We start from the raw sequence: 9128 nt of genomic DNA, 5'->3' as shown, positions 1-9128 counted from the left end.
GCAATTTATCGTATCTGCTTATTTTCATATGTTCTTAACTTTCAGGATTAAAATTTGAAGAGTGTGTTTATACACTGAACTATCACTAATCTATTTCTTCTTTCAATGATGCAAGCATATTACTTAATGTAATTAACATTTACTTTCAGCATGTTTGTCTTCCAAAAATAATACAACAATTTACGTATGTATTGGAGAAGACGTAACCTTATCATGTCCACCAGCTGGTTTTAATAAAACTATCAGTTGGTTCAGGAGAAATGTGTCTAAAAATACTATAACAATGCTGTATGCAGGAACTAAAGGAAAACCCACCAATTTTCCACTAAATAAAGCGGTCGATGTTAATAAGGAAAAAGGAGAATTTAATTTGACGATAAAGAATTTAACTAAAGCTGATAATGGAACCTACCAGTGCTTGCATGACAAGCATTTAACTTCGTGGCTGTTTCGTCTTATTATAAAAGGTAAAGTTCAGATAATATTGGCTTTAAAAAAAGAAAGAAGATTTATTCGACTTAATGCACTCAGTCAGGAATCTGATGTTCAGTAGTTGTCATTGTTGATGCGGTTCATAAGTGTTTCTTGTTTCTCTTTTTTTATATATATAAATATATTCATAAGTACGTCTGAGTCAGTGACAACCCTACAACAGATGTATCCATCGGATGCAGTGCAGGCGATTTGGTGTCACGATATCACAGTAGCATGGGTTCGAATCCCGGCGAGGGAAGAACCAAAAATTTGCGAAAGCAAATTTACAGATCTAACATTGTTGGGTTGATGTTTAGACGAGTTGTATATACATTATGTACACAGCCATGTATCACCATCATTGATGGCGATCCGATGGATACATCTGTTGTAGGGTTGTCACTGACTCAGACGTACTTTTTTTAAATTATTTTCTGTGACTATATCTTACATTAATTTGTAGGATCCTTTACTATAGATAATTTAGCTGATCTGTAACAATAACATCTTCATGCCTTATATATCATGTACTGTAGTACGCCGCTAGATTAAAACTGACGTGGAAAGGTAACACATGGCCAGCGAAAGCTCTTTTTTTGAGAGCCCAGGTGGTCGTGTGGTCTAGCGGGACGGCTGCAGTGCAGGCGATTTGGTGTCACGATATCACAGTAGCATGGGTTCGAATCCCGGCGAGGGAAGAACCAAAAATTTGCGAAAGCAAATTTACAGATCTAACATTGTTGGGTTGATGTTTAGACGAGTTGAATATATATATATATATATATATATATATTTAGATTGGACCGTTGGTTTTCCCATATGGATGGTTTTATACTAGTCATTTGTAGGGCCCTTATAGCTTGCTGTTCTGTGTGAGTCAAGGCTCCGTGTTGAAGACAGTACTTTGACCTATAATCGTAGAATTTTTTGAATAAATGTCTGGAACGCTTCATCAGAAATATTAAAAACAAAACCTTTTATAATTAATTTAAAATAACGTATGGGGTAATATAACAAGAAGGTTCCGAAAAGAAAAGAGAAAATAATCTACGAGCCAAACATCGACTGAAATAATTGTAGTCATACTTTTTTCCAATTGCAAATTGTTTCAGTGTTTTAATAAAAGTTCGGAAATAACAAAGACTACTATTTCCGAAATCAATTGGGCACCTAATATTACCAGTAACAAACAGTGTATTAGTAGTGAATCAAATGGTGGTCAATAATTCTGATGCATAATCTTTTGCGCTAATTGATGTGCACTACTGTAGTTATCTTATCCCGAAACATACCGTTAGAATAAATGTAAGTCATACAGAAAAGCTAAATAAAGCAACAGCGATTACAAAACAATCATAACTCGAAATTGATGAGACACTGCTGGAGCTTAAATGAGGCACAAAAGCTACAGAAACATGTTAATATATTTGCCTCTGACCTATGACGACTTTTGGAGAAGCAAATACTATAATGTCTTTAGGCCACGTTAAGCCATATACGACGATGTGAAAGGAGCAATAAGACGAAGAGGCCAAATGTGGTGATTAATTTGCTTACCATTATTGAGCTTCTGAGATCGCCTAGGTTAATTTCTGGGATTCGTGTTGCTTATTCTTTAGTTTTTGTTTTGTGGTTTGTATACCAATATAACTATTCTTCCTTTTATAAGATGACAGAGATGAGATTAGCCCATCAAAGATATCAGGATTGATTTTTTTTTGCGCCAGACACACGTTTCGAAATATTATTATAACGATACTATAACCTTTCCATTTAAAACGGACTATATTTTTTTTGTATTCTATAAACTGGATAATAATGTACAAATATATGTAATCAATAACTTCAAGTAATTATTCACACGTTTCGGGAGCTGTTATATCTACATGTTGCTTTAAAACCAGGTTTAATCCAACATTTTTGACATAAGGGAATGCCTGTATCAAGTCATGCATATGACCATTGTTTTCCATTTCTTTGGTGTGCGTAAGTGTTTGATAAGGAACTTTCCGTTTTGAACTGTTCATGGAGTTCGTTTTATATTTATTTTACTTTTCATGAATATTTACATCAGTATGGTTCAAATAAAGAAATGGTTAAATACATCTAGTAAAAGTGTTACCGTTCATGTTTTAACCTTGTTCGATCTATGTCGCAATACTTCATATGCTACTACCTGTGAAAATATTTTACGTATAACATAAACTACTTTATTTTCTCCATTTGTATTCTTTAATTTAATAGACCGTCCCATCGCAAATAAAAGCAATGAACCAATAACAACTGTTATACCACAGTGCTCAGGAGGTAAGATATTTACTCTTAAGTAATTAAGGCACATTATTGAACACTCTGAATACCAGATGTTTGGAAGACTACCAAATTGAAATTGGTGTCTATATTCATTTTACACACTAATACTTTGTCAAAGATTGGGGGTATTTTATTTTCTGATTTTCTAGATTTAACTTCACCAGGAGTTTTATGATCGAAATGAACCTCAGAATAATATCCAAATACATTTAGGGTAAATTTACGGTTTTGATTTCAATTTTGTGATCAAAACTTATGATATTAACAAAGATCAAGGTATAATATTAACATATTTCTACTTTTATTTAAAAACAAACAAACAAAAAGATGTACCAAGAACGAAACAACAAACTCTTAAAATATTGAAACTTTATTATCGAAATACTTTTAACCATTTCCTCTTAAAAGAATAATTATATGTGTGATTGCAATTAAAAAATTCTAATGACCTATTATTTTACAGGATTTTTGACTAGCGACAAGATCATTTATGGCGTGGTCGTTGTGCTTCTAGTTTTGGTTTTGATTATAGTTTCACTGATTTGTCATGCTTATATCCGGATACAATATAAACAAAAGGATGTCCCAGTGACACAAACAGACGCTGTTAGACACTCACCGGTACACATTGAAATGCAGGAAGTATCTTATGATGGAGAAGATGTACATGAAGAATCAAGAAATCTACATTTGTTGTCTGAAATTCTACAAGACTTGCAGAATACAACTTCCGATGACAAACACAGTGAATTGAGCAAAACAAGTCCCAGTCTGTCGTCTTCCTCACTTTCTTCCAGATCTCAAAACCTCAACGAAGAAGATTATTTACATCCGTATCATGGTTTCGTACAAAGTAAAATAGATGTGCATGAATACGCTACCGTGGATGCACAGGAAAGCACGGGCTATGAGGAAATACCTGGCACTTCTAAAAAACAAATCGTGATTTATGAAAATCTAAAATCATCAAATTAGAACTAGTGCCAAACGACCAATAACGTAGACCAGTTTGATAGTTCCTATTAATTTGTAATGAAACTGCAAATAAGATTGGAATTTACCAAAAATTTTAAAGTATATATGAACTAAAACCTTACTTAATTATGGGCTCAGAGGAGCAAAGAAAACAATTTTTGCCAAAATTAAATGATCATAACCTAAATATACAAAGGGGTAAATACCGAAATTTGACGCAAAATATAAATTATGTAACGATTCAGTAGATGACGAGAAGTATTTTTATGAGACTGTCCTGTTCTTAAAAACAATTGAAAGCCATTATTCAATGATCCGAATTTAAAGTATACAATCAACCTTTCTCCAGAGAATAAATTGTAATTGTTAAAGACTAATGAAAGTTAATTACACAAATACCGAACTTCAAAGCAAATCCTCAAAGGAGAAGTCCAGAAAACCGACCAAATCAAACGCCATATGTCAACGGAACAATTAAAACACAACTGACATACTAACATAACTTGTACTAAATATGGTATCTCAATTAACATAAATAGGGTTGCATAACTAAATCAAACCCAAATCTTAAATATGAGTATGAACTTATCTCTCTTTGTCCAAATCTAGCTGGATATACTCAATATGAAAAAAATATACATCAATGTTGACATTTCTATTTTATGATTAAGATACAAGATTGTTAACAAACAATACGATTATTATGTATTCTATTGTTTAGTTTGATTATTGTGTTATGAATATTTACATTGTAATTAATTGGCCCTTCAAAAGGCACCTTGATGGGTTAATAAAATTATCTGTATTTGTAACTTACAGATTGCATTAGCAGTAGGTCTTCAATTGGAAGACCATTTGTAGTATCCTTATTTATATACTCACAAAAACACCCGAAAAAAATGTATCTGTTTGTATTGAATTCCTTATAATTAACATTCCTTTAAATATTTTCCAAATTCTATTTTGATCATTTTTTTAGAAGTTTTATGTGTGATTGGTATTCTAGACTTATGAAAAAAATATTAAACTCTTAAAGGGGCACTAGCTGTCAAATTCGTGGTCACCGATTTGACTCAAATTCTCATATTTGATTTATAATAATGTAAAACATTTATCCAAACTACCAAAAGTCTAAAATAAACAGTTTACAGAGCATGGGGTAGATAATATGTAGGTTCGTTTCGTGTGTATTTTAGTCCAGACGCCATCTAATTTACTATCGATTTTACCTCAGATGACCATATAAGCGATGTAAACACTAATAAAGCTATGAATAGATTAAACCAACACGTGTAATTGGATTTTTTTGGTTTGTTTGAGTTTATTTTATAGATTAAAAATATATGTTTCTCATTGTTTTTAACCGTATAAGAATGATTTTTATATGGATCGAATCAGTAATCAAATGATTTACCGTAGTTTCACTTTCATTGTTAACATTCTTTTTCTTAAATATCAAGTACACGTACAATGCATGTGTTGTCAATCTCTAGCAAGGGGTTAAATTGAAGTTCACATGAATACGGATTTAATGAGGTCGACTTATTAACTTGCAAGTGAATGAGTAATTATCAATGTTTCTTCGTTTTATTTGACAAAATTGAACCATTTTGGCTGCTAAAAGTGAATTATTATTTCACTATTTCACTTTCATTATTGATTGAACAAAAAAAAATCTTACTTTAGTTTTTTTTATATATCTCGTAGCTAGTGCCCCTTTAAGATCTTTGTGCGTCAGAAGGACTTTCCTATGAATGCCCAAACGCAAACATTAAAAACCACGGATGTATAAGACAAATAACATATATTACTAAAAGAGACCTAAAAATTAAGTAGCCAAATTCATGTAAGCTCAACTTTTTCTGAGGAGCTGAAATATTAGTTAAGTCAACGGTGAAATATATAAATCCTGCAGGAATTGTCTGCAACACTGACAACTGAGTTAATGATACCAAATGGGACTAATAGTTAATCCACAACGGTGTAAAAATAGACGCACTTTTACAATAATAAATAATCTTTCCACATATGAATCTTGAGAAACCAGTACTAACTAATTTTTACCGTAACCTTAATGCTTCCCACGTCAGAAGTCTCATAAGGCCTCCACGCTGCTATTCCACCCTTTTATATCTTTTTCCGCTGTTCTGGCCACGTTCCAACTTTTTCTCTCTGTTGTTCTTTTCCATATAGTTTTTTTTACCTTCCTCTAGATCTCTTCCCTTTCGGGGCCCTTTGTAGTGCTACATAACTGTTGTTGTCTCCGGCACAACTGATGTTTCGAGTGGTGCTAGCAATGTCATTTACTGATTTGTTTGATGTTTTATTTTCTCATCTTATTTTAAGGATCTTTCTTAGGCATTGATGTTGTACAGTATTAAGTTTCTTTTCTTAAAGGTTTGTGAGTTTCCATGTTTCACATCCGTACAATAATGCGGGTCAAACCAATTCGGAACCAAAAAAGATACATTAATGAGTGCCATAGGATTGTTGTACTTCAAGTATTTGTATGTGATTAGCAAGAAGTAGGATCCTCACCGGTGTTGGTGCTACATTACACACTCTCTGTTTAGAATTGCAAATGGATTTCGGTTGTATTTTTTGTGTCTGATTTCATTATATTTTCTCGTCCTGCATACTGGGTTCTTGAATTTTTTTGCGTTTTCTATCCTATGTTCAGCAAACATTTACATTATGTTTTAGGGAAAGAAAATATCATAACTGATTATTCATCAATTTAATGATATTTTCTTTTGGAAAAAAAAACCATTCACCAATGTTAATATATGATGCATAACCACTTGATTTGACTCATCATTGACTTTTATTAGGATTTAAACGAGAGATGTAACTTGTGGAGAAGAAACTACATTTATATCTATTACACGCGAGTTGTTATCCATTCGTTTGATGTGTTTGAGCTTTTGATTTTGCCATTTGATAAGGTACTATCATTTTTAAGTTTTTTGTGATTTAAGATTTTACCTCTGGTTTTGTGGTGTTCTTATTGCCTTTTTTTTAAATAAGTTGTGTACTGTTTAGTGTCTATTCGTCATAATTGTATTTGGCAATGGGCTGATTTTCATTAAAAAAAAGAAGATGTAACATGGTACTAATATAACTCTCGAACTGTTCATTTAAGGTGGTACCCAACACATTCACTGAAATTTATTTGGCTCGTTTAATTTTCTTAAAATTTTGACAAATGATTCACTTTGACCCTATGACAAAAATATAAAAATTTCCAAAAATTTGAACCAACCATTTTATCAGAAAAATAACACTGGTAAAAAAGCAGTTTGACAAACACTACTTTTGATCATTGAGAAGCTTAATATTCCTTTAACAACACAACGTAATTAAAACGTTCAGCTGATTTTACAGAGTTATCTCCCTGTAGTGTAAGGTACCACCTTAAAAAAAATCTCATTTTAAGCTCACCTGGCCCACAGGGCCAAGTGAGCCTTTCCCATCACTTTGCGTCCGTCGTCCGTCGTCTGTCGTCGTTAACTTTTACAAAAATCTTCTCATCTGAAACTACGTGGCCAAATTAAACCAAACTTGGCCAGAACTATCATTGGGGTATCTAGTTTAAAAAATGTGTCCGGTGACCCGGCCAACCAACCAAAATGGCTGCCATGGCTAAAAATAGAACATAGGGGTAAAATGCAGTTTTTGGCTTTTAACTCCAAAACCAAAGCATTTAGAGCAAATCTGACTTGGGTAAAATTGTTAAACAGGTAAAGATCTATCTGCCCTTTTCAGATGAATCAGACAACTCGTTGTTGGGTTGCTGCCCCTAAATTGGTAATTTTAAGGAAATGTTACTGTTTATGGTTATTATCTTGAATATTATTATAGATAGAGATAAACTGTAAACAGCAATAATGTTCAGCAAAGTAAGATTTACAAATAAGTCAACATGACCGAAATGGTCAGTTGACCTCTTTAGGAGTTATTAGCCTTCATAGTCAATTTTTAAACATTTTTCGTAAATCTTAGTATTCTTTTACAAAAAGCTTCTCCTCTGAAACTACTGGCCCAAATTAATCCAAACTTGGCCACCATTATCATTGGGATATTTAGTTTAAAAAATGTGTGGCGTCACCTTGCTAACCAACCAAGATGGCCGCCATGGCTAAAAATAGAACAGAGGTGTAAAATGTAGATTTGGCTTATAACTGTAAAACCAAAGCATTAAGAGCAAATCTGACAAAGGGTAAAATTATCTATTAGGTCAAGATCTATCTGCCCTGAAATTTTCAGACAAATCGGACAACCCGTTGTTTGGTTGCTGCCCCTGAATTAGTAATTTTAAGGAAATTTTTCAGTTTTTGCTTATTATCTTGAATATTATTATAGATAGAGATAAACTGTAAACAGCGATAATGTTCAGCAAAGTAAGATTTACTAATAAATCAACATGACCAAAATTGTCAGTTGACTCCTTAAGGAGTTATTGCCCTTTATAGTCAATTTACAAAATATTTCCCTCTGTTACTAATGGGCCAAGTTCATTGTAGATAGAGATAATTGTAAGTAGCAAGAACGTTCAGTAAAGTAAGAACTTCAAACACATCACCATCTGACACCAAAATACAATTTTGTCATTAATCCATCTGTGTCCTTTGTTTAATATGGACAAACACCAAGGTGAGCGACACAGGCTCTTTAGAGCCTCTAGTTATCTATTTTCTGAGGTGTTTATCCAAAAAAGTTCTTTATCGTAATAGAAAATTAGGTAAAAAAAAAAATTTTTTGTAGGAGAAGGAATGCGGAACATAATGCACTAACTATGGATTCTTTTTTCATGTCCCGCATCAATTCTATATCAAAACACTTTGAACATGAAATTACATAGGATAACTTTAAATATTTCAGGTTAATTTATATTTATATTTTTCCTTTTAAACAATCAGATGTTTTGACATCGATCATCGATGTAGAGACATCAATTGTCTGAATGCACCTCTAGTGTTGTTACACGGCGCCAATAATGATATTACAAACAACGTATTACATAACGTTATTCGATATGAGCAGGGGTTACCCAACCATGTACAAAATAGGAACATCAATCAGGGATGTGTATACTTTATAAAATAAAAGAACTTATATATTAAGAAACCGAAATATTGCGGAAGATCTGCAAATTATAATTCGCTGAATTCATTTTAAACTATGTCGACTACTATTGTCGCATTAAGTTTATCACTCTCATGAAATCGTACCTTTTACAGATCGGTTGGTTTTAAATGCTAAATTAAGCGTTTGCATCTAAGCTTTACAAGTAATAATATATATATTTGAAGTTTCATACAAAAAATGAGGTGAAAAAGTACAGCTTTCTATCGTCATTCAATGCC

The 9128-nt window shown here is 32.6% G+C and overlaps 1 long non-coding RNA gene across 1 annotated transcript; it reads left to right on the top strand.

Moving 5' to 3' along the window:
* Positions 1–317: 317 nt before the first annotated feature.
* Positions 318–3975, top strand: LOC143081597 (uncharacterized). The gene is made up of 3 exons (XR_012979981.1): positions 318–467; positions 2719–2781; positions 3251–3975. It is a non-coding gene; the product is annotated as an uncharacterized LOC143081597 (long non-coding RNA).
* Positions 3976–9128: the final 5153 nt, after the last annotated feature.

This window comes from Mytilus galloprovincialis, chromosome 7 (assembly GCF_965363235.1).
Source record: "Mytilus galloprovincialis chromosome 7, xbMytGall1.hap1.1, whole genome shotgun sequence".
NCBI lineage: Eukaryota > Metazoa > Mollusca > Bivalvia > Mytilida > Mytilidae > Mytilus > Mytilus galloprovincialis.
The sequence above is the reverse complement of the archived record's forward strand: the minus strand, read 5'-3'. Positions and strand labels throughout refer to the sequence as shown.